The sequence below is a fragment of the Crotalus tigris genome, unplaced genomic scaffold (genome assembly GCF_016545835.1).
Source record: "Crotalus tigris isolate CLP2741 ecotype Arizona unplaced genomic scaffold, ASM1654583v1 scf7180000017801.1383879, whole genome shotgun sequence".
In the NCBI taxonomy this organism is placed as follows: Eukaryota; Metazoa; Chordata; class Lepidosauria; order Squamata; family Viperidae; genus Crotalus; species Crotalus tigris.
The window spans coordinates 230,323-243,284 of record NW_024096646.1 but is presented as its reverse complement, the minus strand read 5'-3'; the positions used below and the strand labels follow the sequence as shown (position 1 = coordinate 243,284).

The following is a 12,962-nucleotide window of genomic DNA, read 5'->3' as shown; positions in this document are numbered from 1 at the left end:
TTCTTAATAGCCATCCCCATTAGTGCCAGATATCGGTTCATTCCGGTTCACTCCGATTCTTAAGAACTAAACAGCACATCATTCTTTAACTACATGCAGACAGATCTCTTTTCATCCACTTTAAGACCTCACCAACTATTTCTGCCTGCAATTGTGCTGCTGTCCCTTGTCTGAAGCTCATAGAAGTAATTTTAGCCGCAAAGCGGAAACTAACATGGTTACCAAACAGGGCGGGGATTCAAGAACAGCATGGCTCCCCATTAAGAACGGTCTTTATATTAATTGCAATTATTTAAGTCCTGAATGAGCGGCCATGATTAAAAACTGACCATTTAGTACATGATTTCTCGGAAGTTGCCTCTGCCAAGTTGAACGTACTTAGTATTTTGAGAGTTTTTCTAGCTCTTCTCCTTGCCTAAGAAGGCTGCCCGACCGAAGCTACCCTCGCCTCGCCCAGCACACGGTGGCTGTGTTTGTTCCTTGCACATCACTTCCTCCCACACCGAGGAGCTTTGTAGTGACGGAAGTTATGTAGGCGGGGGGGGAGGGGGAGGAAGTTATTCCTCTCTTCTCAGCCCCGCGTCTACAGGACACGCGCTTCGAACGACTTCTCTTTCTCAGAAGCTACGACAGGATGGGGCCCTCCGTAAGGTTACGGGGAAGAGGGAGGAGAAAAGGAAGGACGGGGGAGGGTTGCGGTGTTTCCAGCCTGAGCTATGCGCGTGCGCGTTCCCAGTAGAGCCGAGAGGTCATTCTCGTCTCCCCCCCGCCCGCTTTTTTTCCTCTTAAGCATCACTGGACTGGGCCAGGGAAATCAGAGAGAAACTGGGCGTGCAGCGTCACGGCGACGGCTGGAAGCCTCGCCCAGCTAGAGACAGAGAGGAGGGAGGGGCACGCAGGCAGAGAGGGTTTGGTCAGGGTGGCGGCGGCGGCGGCGGCGGCGGACGCGGGTAGCTGAAGCGCCGTCCGGTAGGTAGAGGCCGTTATGGGAAGGAGGCGGGAAAAGGGACGCGTGGGGGAAGTACGGTGTGTGTGTGAACGGTGTATGTGCGGCGCCGCGCGGGTCTAATACAAGTGGGGCGGCAACGGGTGCTTGTGAAGCGGCTGAGAGCTGGCTAGGAAGGGGGCGGCGGCGGCGCTTTGCGGGTGGGACAAGGCTCTTGAGAGAACATGGCGGAGGCGGAACCGACTCGCCGCTCCCTGCAGGGGAGAGAAGCAGGGCGAACGCTGCTCCAGTCCTCACTCTCTTCCCTCTCCCGATTTTGGCTTCCTCTCCAAGATAAGTTCGAGCGGTAGGGGAAAGTTAGAGCCCCTTGTCCGAGGCCGTCCTTATTTGGGATTGTTGGGCAAGAAGGCGACGTGGGCACGGAGGAGGAAGTAAGTCACGCTTTACTTGTCGCTGCGGGGAAAAAAAAAAGTTCTTGCTGGCCGGACTTGGATGGCTACGGCTACGGCTACGGCGGCCTCAGCTGGGAGCCGCAGCCCCGCCTAGTCCGGCTGAGCTGAAGCAGCTCAATGTTTCCATTCTCTACCCCAGCGGGAAGCTGGGCGGCCGCTTCTCGGGCTGCGATAAGCTTCTTCCGCTTCCCATTCTCTTGCCAGAATCTGTTTTCAGCTTTTAAAGGATGGGTAGCAGTGGAGATAATATTCAACCAAATCCTCAGTTTAAAGAAGAGCTGTTTTTGGACCGATCCTTGTTCTTTAAGAGCTGGGTTGAATTCAGATCCTTAAAGAGAAACGGCGCCCGCACGAAGAAAGATAATTAGTGAATGCTATATTCGCTATAGTTCTATTAGGGTTATTTTCGCCATTACAAAATCGACAGGAGTAGAGACATTTGGATGGAGAGATGACGGCAACTTGTGGTACTTGGCCTTATGATATTCCTAATATTGATTGATTAGCTCATGACTTTGGTTCTATAAACAGTACTTTCTAGAAACATTAAATCAGTTGATGGTCAGTTTAATTATATTTAATAATGCAAAGTGAATGGTGCATTTAGTTGGGTTTTTAAAAAGGCCCAATATACTACATTTTTCTAAATCATGATTTTTAAATACTCTTTTAGAAATAGTATGATAAAACTTTCAAATTCTCCATGTTTCTTAGTTAATGGAATGATACAGTTTCTAATCAGATTGACCAAATTCATTATTTAAGTAATTTAGAGTCTTGAACTAAATCTAGACATGATTGAAGATTGCTTAACCTCATGTGAAGACTAATTCTCTGAGTAATATTGTGGCCTTGAGATGCTCTTGAACCCAACTTCTGTCAGTCTAGAAGTAGGATATAATAATGTACTGGAAATGCCATTCATTTTTGTGTCCAAATAATAGTTTTGATGTTTAATTGCTAAAATGTTGAGTAACTGTAGTTCTTTCTGTAAGTTTAGCTGATGTAAAATGTAGAGGGATTAGAAACCTTTTTTCCAATACAAATATAATTAAATATGTTATCAGTCATCTTCAGTATAGCACCCTTCAGATGAGTTGAATTACAACTCTCATAATTTCCTGCTAGCTTGTTAAAGTCTTTGCACATATGCAACACATTAAGTTGGGGCTTGTTTAGCAGATAAACTTTACTTATCTTTCTGGATGTACAGCCTAGATTGGCATTACTTGCTTATACAGTGATAAAAACAAAATAGCTGTGAATTAATACCAACTTCTCTCAACCAGTTTTTAAGTACTGTAATGCTAAAGCATTATGGGAACAACCTTTGAAAAGTATAAATTCCCAAAAGGTTAAAATGAATGTAGAATATTAAAAATGCTGTAATTAAGTCACTAGAGTAACTTTTTATTATACTGTCAATATGAACTATTTTGAGGCAAGAAAATTGAGCAGGAATGAAGTTACATTACAAAATATAGTTTATTATTAACATTGCTAATTTTAACTATGGAAATATATTTAAATTTCCTTGTTTTTCCCCAGAAAAGTACTTTATATATTCCTTTGAACATCAAATATAGTTTGTAAGCTTCTGAAATAATCATGTTTTTATTGGCATATGTTGACATAAATTTGTTTTTATGTACCATAAAATTGTGCCTGTCTGTATCTGATTTGTTTATATATATGGGTAATCCTTGATTTACAATCATTCATTTAGTGACCGTTCAAAGTTACAATGGCATTGAAAAAAGACTACTGGCCGTTTTTCACATTTAAACTATTGCAGCATCCCTATAGTCACATGATCAAATTTCAGACTTTTGGCAACTGGCATGTATTTATGACAGTTGCAGTGTCCCAGGGTCATGTGATCACTATTTGTAACCTTCCCAGCTGGTTTCCAACAAGCAAAGTCGATGGGAGAAGCCAGGTTCACTTAAAAAGTGCATGATTCACTTAATTCCAGTGATTCGCTTAACTGTGGCAAAAAGGTTGTAAAAGGGGCCCAACTCATTTAACTGTCTTGCTTACCAATGGAAATTTGGGGCTCAGTTGTGGTTGTAAGTCAAGGACTACATGTATTGCAGTCAGTGAAAATGAATCATTGCACAATTAGACTGTCAGGGATGGAGTAGATGCATGAATCCCCCCCCCTCTTGACTTAACTCTTCGTGCTTCATATTTTATTGAAACCAGTTCTGAGGCTAGGACAGATTTAGAGCTGAAGTAATGGAAAGCAAAAGAAAGGCTGGTCATCTAATGTTTAAAGGGAAAAAAACTAACAACAATGTGATCTATTTTGCTTTTGATGAACAGGCTACAATTAGCTATCTCCTTTTTAATTTGTATGATACACTAATGAATTGATTCATTAAATATCTACTCAAGAATTTTTGCTTCAGCACATAGTTGCAGCATAGAAAATATTTTCCGAACAGTTGTCAATTTTTAATACAGTATGTGCCTATCCATACATGTTTTGCTTTGCTGTGCTGCAATAGCTTGGAATATTTCCAAGTTTAGATGTGTTATTTAATTTTTAAAAATATAGAAAAATAAAATATTTGTATATCTAAAAACTATATAATTTGTAAGGATTATAAAAACACCTATAAGCAAGATGTGATGACTATTTTAAACACTAGTGATTGTTGTTTATTTTTGGTTCCAAATAAGCAAATAACTCAAAACCATTCTCTTTCCTCCAGCTTTTGGAGAACAGACTGATAGGAACTGTGATCGCTGCACACTATCTATAGTGATTGTATTTTAAGGTTAGAGTTGACTATTTTGTACATAACCATTAATAATTTATTATGCTTTTATGATTTTGAGATTTCTATATTATCAGCTAGCCAAAATCTTGAAGTAAAGGTAGCTTATTAATATTATAAATTAGAAATTGAAGTGTTCATACAGTGATCTCTTAAATGAAACATGTTTGGAAACAAAAAATTTTTTAGGGATAATTAGTGGCAATGTTACAATGCATTTGCTATTTAATAAATGCCATAAACATAAGATAATGTAATACAGCTGGATATATTTGTTTAAAATACTGCATTAAAGGTAATTGGGAAAAGGCACCAACACAATTACTAATGATAGCAATAATAGGCTGTTGTTTATAATTAGGGAATTGTTTTATACTTTGCAGGTTATAAACATTTTTCACAAACTCTTCATAATAATTCCTAGCACAGAGTTTCTTAAATAGAATTTAAAACTAGTGTAAAGATTTACTCAAACAGGAGGCAGATGTATTGGAGGGCGGGCACATGTTGAACTAAATGAAACTAACATTTTAAAAGCCACTCCTTTTCTAATTCAGTGGAAAAGCTGCTTTTGTTAATCTATTCAGTTAACTGGATCTGGTTAAAATATTTCTATTATACAATTAGAAAAAAATTAACACCAACTACCTCTATCCTTGCCTATTCTGTAGTTTTTAACTATAAATAAACTGCTCTGTGAAAAAAGACCTCTGGAATATTGATTTGTAATTCAAATAATCATCTTCAAACTTTTTAAAAATCAACTAATATCCGTTTCTTTTTTATTTTTTAATGTTACTAGAAGCACATTTTAGTCTTGACTTCAAACACTTTTAGATTAGGAAAAAAATAATTGAAATAGATTAAACTTTTCAAAGTGCTTAACATTGTTGTCTACCTGTAACTGGGAGAAGAGGAACAAACAAAACCTGGGAAATAGACCTGATGTATTGCAGAAAGGTATTGAAGAAAAAACACAACATGGAAGTAATGATTTAGAGGTGGGAGGACTTTAAAATTAAGGTGTGTGCTTCAAGTGATAGACTTTTGTGTATAAGTACACTAGGGGAGAAGAAGAATGAAACTACTAGAATGGAATGAGAAGATGAATGATCTGTAAATTCTGTGACGGTTGCAGAATGAACATTAAACAGTGCAGATTTGAAAACCATTAAATTCAATACATTGGGAAAATACTTTAATACATTAGGTTTGCTTATAGGCTATTCAGAGTATAGAATGATTTCTTATGTAAATATGGTTTTATTTTAGTTCATACAATTTGGGGAGCTACTGTCTTGGAATTTTGTAATGAAATGTATTTTAGAGGAAGGCATTTTATTTCACTCTGAGAAAAAATTGCTATAGTGCACGACAGGTGGTTTTTCTTTTCCCTAAAAAAAAGCTAACTCAGTACGTATGGGTCCTAATATGCAAAATTGTGTTACTGTAAGTGGTTCCCAAAGTAATAAAAATATAAAGTGCTGTCAGATTTTCATATAATGCCATCTAACTTCCTTCTCTTAATATTTAATCACATTGGTTTCATTTTCTTGGGTCAAATATTCAGTATGCTAATCATATTGTTAAAATAAGGAATTTGTTATTAGTACATTTTTTACTGTTATTTTCATAATTACCATGAAAAATCAGGCTGCAATAGATCCTTTCCCCATATTTTTCAGAATATATATTTTTGATGTTAATAAGTGCTACCTTGTTATTAATGTTTTTGATTTCTATTGCTACAGTTTTTGTAGCTGTTATATATTCTTGAATTTTAGAATAATGTCTATTTGTTGTTAACTGTCTGGAATGCTGTTTAGGTTAGACTACTGTAGGTAAATAATACAGTTATTATATCCCACTCCCAGTAACTATGATTATGATTTGTACCTGGTGTTGTTGATTGCACCATTGCATGGTTTAGTAATCAATAATAAAAAAATTCATAGTGCCACTCTGCTAAGCTATGCCATTGGCTTACTAGTCACATTGAATATTTTGAAAAATGCTTGTCAAGCTTTTCTGCAACATACTATATGTCTTCTGCAGTCATAAAGACACACAGCAATTTATCTTTGACTCATTCCCAAAGACAAGTATCTTTTTTTTTTAAAGCATTTTGGCTCAAATACATAGTTTTAACATCAAGGGGTTTCTTACAGTAATTTCTAGCCCTTCAAAAGATTTCTTAATGTATATGTTATATATCCATACTTTCTAATCCATAGATTGGCATATTGTTCTTCAGTCATATATATTTTACCCTTTATATAAGGCAAAGCCTGACAATTTTAAGCCAGTCTTTAAATATGTAAAATTAACAAATAATGTACATTTTAGGAAAAATGGTATTGGTTATAAACTATAAGAAATCTTTTGTAGTATTTGTAGCTCAGGATCAGTGAATAACTTGATTATATCAAATCATGGAGAACGCAGCTTGTACATTGTGGAATCAAGTAACAAACTAATAGATCTTGCCAATTCTGCTCCTGTTACTCAATTTTGAAATCGGGCCATCCTTTTCCTTGTTTATTGTGCTTCAGCAACATGTTATGAATATCAATACCCCTGAGAATGACTATTGGTAATTATGACAATATCTTGGGAATATTTTGGTAATATCTTGGTGAGGCAGTAGGATACTATTCTCCTTAAAAGCAGGAAAAAGTATCTTTGTTCAGAATATATATACAATATAATTTATTATATGCTGAAATTTCTCTAAAGAGGCATATAGTTTGGTATCCTAGATTAGCGGGGATCTGAATTAACATTTCCTGTATTTTTAAATATACATACAGATAATCTTTGTCTTACATGTGGTTCTTTAATGACAGTTTGATGTTACAACAGCTCAAAAAGAGTTCTTTACAACAGGGGTCTACAACCTATGGTCTGCAGCCTACTGCCGGGCTGTGGGCTACTGGCCATCAGACCATGGGACAGGCTGGCCAGTGCATGCGTGTGTGTGTGTGTGCGCCACTCACCTCCACGCGCACTAGAGCCAGCAGACCCATGTGCGCAGGGCTAGCAGTGGCGGTGGCTAGCCCCTGCGTGACTGCAGACGGGGCCGCTAGCCCCTTGTGGGTTGTGCAGCCTGTTTGCACGGGTGCATGTGCACGCACACAAATTTCTCACCTCCTCCCTTTCCCTCTGAGCTGCCAGCATGAAAAGGTTGGTGACCTCTGCTTTACAACTCTGCACTCCACCCCATGCACGGAGGGAAGCTACCTACCCCCCTTTACACTCTATAGAGCACTTCTGGCCATCTCAAAACATTGATTTGGCAACCTGTTTTCTCTTATGATTGGTTGCCAAGCATCCTGCAATCATGAGATTGCCATTTGCAGTCTTCTCTGCTGACTTTCTCCAGAAAGTCAGCGGGGAAGCTGCCAGGGATAGTTACTGCCACCTGCTGAAGGATTTCCCCTCCTCTCCATGCATGGGGAGGCAGAAATCCTTCATTGGGCTGCCAAAATAAAGTTTGGAACTTCAGGGTCCATGCTTCATTTTTTCAGTTCAGCACAGGAGTTCCCTTCTGTGCATATAGGGTTGGGGAATTCTTGCATTCATGTACTCCACCAAAGGAGTTCCCTTCCATGCATGGAGGGAAGCTTCCTACCTTCCTTTGGCAGGCAGCTTTTTTGTTCTACCCACCTAATGATGATGTGGTTATGTAATAACCAGAACTAGGAGAACATTGAGTGGTTGTGTGGGCATCTTGCTTAAAAAGCACTTTGTTGACTGACCGAGATTCCAGCCCCAATTGGGGTAATAAGTCAAAGACTACCTCTATGAGGTATAAGTCTCTGCTTATAGCAGCTTGCCTCATGATGGGTCCTTAGTGCTCTGTCAGCTTGGTTATTTTCTTTAGACATTTCATTCTTCAAACTAGGTAACGTCAGTGCAAACAACCAAGCTCAGAGAGCACCAAGAACCCCTCCTTTCAACCCTGAGCTACAAATATTCTCCTTTATTGGCAGCTTGCCTCAGTTTGCTAGGGCAGGGCTTTTCAACCAGTGGTATGGGTACCACCTGTGGTACATTGGCACCTGGCAGGTGGTATGTGACCATCCTAGAAAAGTGGTAGCGGGGGAGGGGAATGAGCTGAACCGGTGGCAGCACCACACAAGTCTGAGCGAGAGAGGGCTGGAGCTGCAGGGCTGTCAGGGTTCAATGGAAGCGCCAGGATCAGCACCAGACTCCAGCTGGAGCTCGGCGCTGATCCTGGTGCTTCTGCTGAGCCCTGAAGAAGCAGTGATCAGCTGGAATGTTGCAGCATCTCCAGGGTCTTGTGATTTACATTCAGATACTTGGCAACTGATTCATATTTATGATGGTCACAGTGTCCCACGGTCATGTGAAATGACCAAAACCTGCTGCAACCACCCAGCAGACGGGGGGGGGGGGGGAATAAAAACCAAACATCCCCACCCCACCCCCGCTGCCAATACTCAACAGAAATGCTCACAACAATGAAAACTTTGGACAGGAGGCGCTGTCTTGCTCAGCTGTGGCTTGGAGGGCACACAATAATAATAATAGTAATAGTAGTAGTAGTAATAATAATAATAATAAAAAGTTGGAAGGGACCTTGGAGGTCATCAAGTCCAACCCCCTGCTCATGCAGGTAACCCTATACCATTTCGGACAAATGGCTGTCCAGTTTCTTCTTAAAAATTTCCAGTTTTGGAGCATTCACCGTTTCTGGAGGCAGGTTGTTCCACTGGTTAATTGTTCTAACTGTCAGGAAGTTTCTCCTTAGTTCTAGGTTGCTTCTCTCCTTGATTAGTTTCCATCCGTTGCTTCTTGTCCTGCTTTCAGGCGCTTTGGAAAATAGCTTGACTCCTTCTTCTTTGCGGCAGCCCCTGAGATATTGGAACACTGCTTATATTCCTTATATGTTTTAGCCTCCAGTCCCCTAATCATCTTTGTTGCTCTTCTCTGTACTCTTTCTAGAGTCTCAACATCTTTTTTACATCATGGTGACCAAAACTGGATGCAGTATTCCAAGTGTGGCCTTACAACACTTTTTTCAGTGCCATTGTAACTTCGAACAGTCAGTAAGCGAACCTGTACTTAATCACTTTTTTCCTTTTTTTTTTCTTTTGGTCATCAAGTTTTTGACACCTTGCTAGGTGACTGGTGGTACTCTGATATTGCCATATCCTAAAAGTGGTACAATGGGTGAAAGGGTTGAAAAGCCCTGTGCTAGGCCACATCTTAAAATGGATGCTGTCTTGAGTAATATACCAACCCCTGGCTGGACTGATTCCAGAGTAGGTTATTCCTTTAGAGCCACAAAAATAATGTTTCTTGTTTTTTACTACTGCTTTAATGATGTTTTGCATGATCATGTAATTTGTGAGGAGATGTGAAGATGGTTGATAATTGATTAAAGTGAAGTTTCAGTAATGTGATTCAGGATCTCTCATCTAAGGTATAAGAGTTGGTAAAAGAGTTATATATACTTTGGAATCTATTTTATTAATTTTTGTTTTCTTTTTTTTTCTTACCATTCTGAGGTTTGTAGATACTAATATTTATTCCTGACTCTGTTCTTTGGAATTCTCTCTGTTCCTGTCTCTTTGGATTAAATTTGGTACATGCTACATTTTATTTGTAATAATTTTTTAATATAGACATTAATATTATTCTGGGATAATATTCCTCTCTCTCTCTCTCTCTCTCTCTCTCTCTCTCTCTCTCTCTCTCTCTCTCTCACACACACACACACACACACACACACACAGAGAGAGAGAGAGAGAGAGAGAGAGAGAGAGAGAGAGAGAGAGAGAGAGAGAGAGAGAGATCATGACCTTGTCATTCTTTATATAAAATTCAACAAGACAGTTTTATTTGTATCTGCACAACTTTGGCTTTGAAAGCCTGAAGAACTTTAATTTTTCATCAGCTTTGGATGACTGTATGAGCATCTGTTCTAAAATAGTAAGGATATTTTTCCAAATAGCTCACTCACACAGAGGTGCAAAATATAAAGTTTTGATATTATAGAGAAGGGACTGTTGAAAATAGGACTTTTGGCAGTTTCATAGGATAGAGTCTGTAAGCTCATTTGCATCAGGTTTTTTTTGGTTTGTTTTAGAAAACTAATATCCTGTGAGAGTGTTCCCCTCTCCTCTGTTCAGTTTTATCAGTATGGACAAAATATAAAATATATCTGATTTAAAACTCCAAACAAAAACATTGGTACTAAGTAGTCTGCATTCTGATGGAACAAAAATGGAAGCAACCTGAATTTTCCATTGCCAGTTCTGTTGTAGAGGAAAAAACAGTACAGTCTGTCCCTTGGGCTCACCTAACTGTATTTATATTTTAATACTGAACATGACAAAAAAGCCAAAATAACACACTTAGTGGAGAATGAACTATGAAGTATATATATTAGCCTGCAGTGTGAATTAGTCCACACTTTTGTATAAAGGTGCATAAGGTTATTCACCAATGCCGGGGTCCTGCAGTCCTGCAGTAACAATACTATCCGTGGTGGCGAACCTATGGCACATGTGCCAAAGGCAGCACGCAGAGCCATTTCTGTGGGCACACGCGCTGCTGCAGCCAGCAATTCGCACAGGTCCATTAGGCCACCACCGCCAGAGCGGCAGCCCCACCCAGCACAAAGGAGGCAAAGCAGCTGGCTAGCAAACCCTGTGTAGAGGTGGTAGAGCACGCCCACACCCAGCAGGCAAAAGGCCACCTCCAGCGGGGAAAGCCAGATCCCCATCGGCATCCTGGCTGCCCAGGCCCAGCAGAAACAGGTGGGAGGCATGCAATCCTGGCTGGGACTGGGGGGCCATGGCGCCAATGAGGATCCGGCTTTCCCCACTCGGGGTGGCTTTTGGCTTGCTGGGCATGGGTGTGCTCTACCATCTCTACGTGGGGCTTGCTAGCCATCCGTTTTGCCTCCTTTGTGCTGGGTGGGCCAGGCACTCTGGTTGACGGTGGCAGCCTAATGGACCTGTGCGAGCTGCTGGCAGCGCTGGCCTGAGGCAAAGGGGGGGAGGGGAAGGTAGGCGGTGTAGATTCCCCATGCATGAGACTGGGATTTTTCCCCGCTGTTGGATTTTTGCTACCAGACTATTTAACTTGATGTAGAAAGGGACGGATATGCATTCCTCATCAAGTAAACTTTTAAGAAGTTAAAGAGTCTAGCAGCGAAAATCCGCCTCTCCCCTGTGCCTTGGGCCGGTGTGGCCAGCAGCTTGGTAGATCAGGGGATGATGGCTGGGGAGAGAGAATCATAGCTGCTTGTGGGGGATTTGCCAAGCCTCCGGGCAGCGGCTTTGGCAGCTCCCCCACCCAGCCAATTTCCCTGGCTCCAATACCAGCAGCAGCTCCCTCAGCAAGCACCCCAGAGCCCTCACTGTCAAGTTTCCATTGCACAGGCTTCCTGGAGCTGAGGAGAAGTGCAGTTACCATGCTGCCAGGCGGGTCTGGTGGGCAGCGTTGCCTTCCGCTTTTCCTGATGCGGCATTGGCTGCTGGTGTTGCCTTCCTGAGAGGAGGGTGCGGTGATTGGTTGGTGACCATGCCACAAATGGGGATTGATAATCCCCCAAGTCCCACCACTGGCAAAGGAGGAGGAGGAACAGGGAGAAAAGGGAAATTGGCTGAGCCAGCCAGGCACTGAAGCCCTGCCAAAAAAAGCGGAGTCTCTTTGCGAGCCTACCTAGCCTGCATGAGCCTTGCTCTCCAGAACAGCTGCAGCTGATTTGAGGCATGGAGAGCACGGCTGACGGGTGAGCACATAGCAGACAGGCACACAGACTCTGCTGTTTTCAGCGGTGGCGCTTCTGATCAGCTGCAGCGCACCATGGAGAGCCTGGCTGATACGGACAAGGCAGGAGCACACACAGACTCCACTTTTTTTCTTTGACAGGGGTAGGGTTAGGGTTGCACTCAAACAATAAGAGCCGGGTGCGCTGCTCGCTCGTGTGCTCCCGCCTTATTGAGAGCAATCCTGTTGCTGCACTTCTGCTTTCTTCAACTTAGACAGAGCCGAGGAGCCGCTGGTGGCCACTTGAGTGGGGAGGATGAGCTTTGCTGCTGCTGTTGGGCCACACCTGGGCTATGCCCTGCCGCTGCCTCCCAAACTCCACCTTCGCCACTGGGTGAAGCAGCGGCAGGGCACTCCATCCTGGGGGAAAGCAGCGGTGGCCTAACCCTAACTCCCGCCCTGCCTCCTGCCTTGCCTCGCCTCACCCCACAGGACGAGCCTTCTGCCCACCGCCCCACCTGCCACAGTCCCCTTGGATCTCTCCCAACCCTGCCAGGCCCCCACAGGCATCCCTCCCCACAAGCAATATCAAGGTGGCCACTCCCACCCCAGCCACACCCAATCTGCCATGACCACTGCAGCCACGTTCACCCAGTGGGCCATACCCACCCGGCACCCAGTGATAAATAAATTGCTTTTGGGTTGCAGTTTGGGCACTTGGTCTCTAAAAGGTTCGCCATCACTGTTATATATAAGTATAACATGCTTCAAGTGGAGCATATAAGTCAGTGGTTCTCAACCTTTTTAATGCCATGACCCCCAACCGATCGTAAGTCGAGGACTACCCAACCGGTCGTAAGTCGAGGACTACCCAACTGGTTGTAAGTCAAGGACTCCCTGCCCGGGAGCGCCGCACATGCGTGGTGCCGCCCCCTGCGCCGGCTGAGGCGTAGCTGGCAAGGGGCAGCGATGGAGCAGGCCGACCACCGGCTGGGCCACCAGCTGGCCCAGCCCAAGGAAGGTAAGGCACCCGCC

At 42.5% G+C, this 12,962-nt stretch overlaps 1 protein-coding gene across 7 annotated transcripts in view; it reads left to right on the top strand.

Annotated features, from left to right (window-relative positions):
- The first annotated feature begins 521 nt into the window (after window positions 1-521).
- RAP1B (RAP1B, member of RAS oncogene family) overlaps window positions 522-12,962 on the top strand; it is an 80,850-nt gene continuing 68,409 nt past the window's right edge. The window contains exons 1-2 of one of the 7 annotated variants that reach the window (XM_039342682.1): window positions 562-646; window positions 4,116-4,181. The gene's annotated coding sequence lies outside the window, so the exon portion shown is untranslated. Of the gene's footprint in view, window positions 647-765; window positions 970-1,291; window positions 1,378-1,657; window positions 1,866-4,115; window positions 4,182-12,962 lie in introns of those variants that run through there. The other 6 variants (XM_039342680.1, XM_039342683.1, XM_039342684.1 and 3 more) reach the window with 6 other exon arrangements.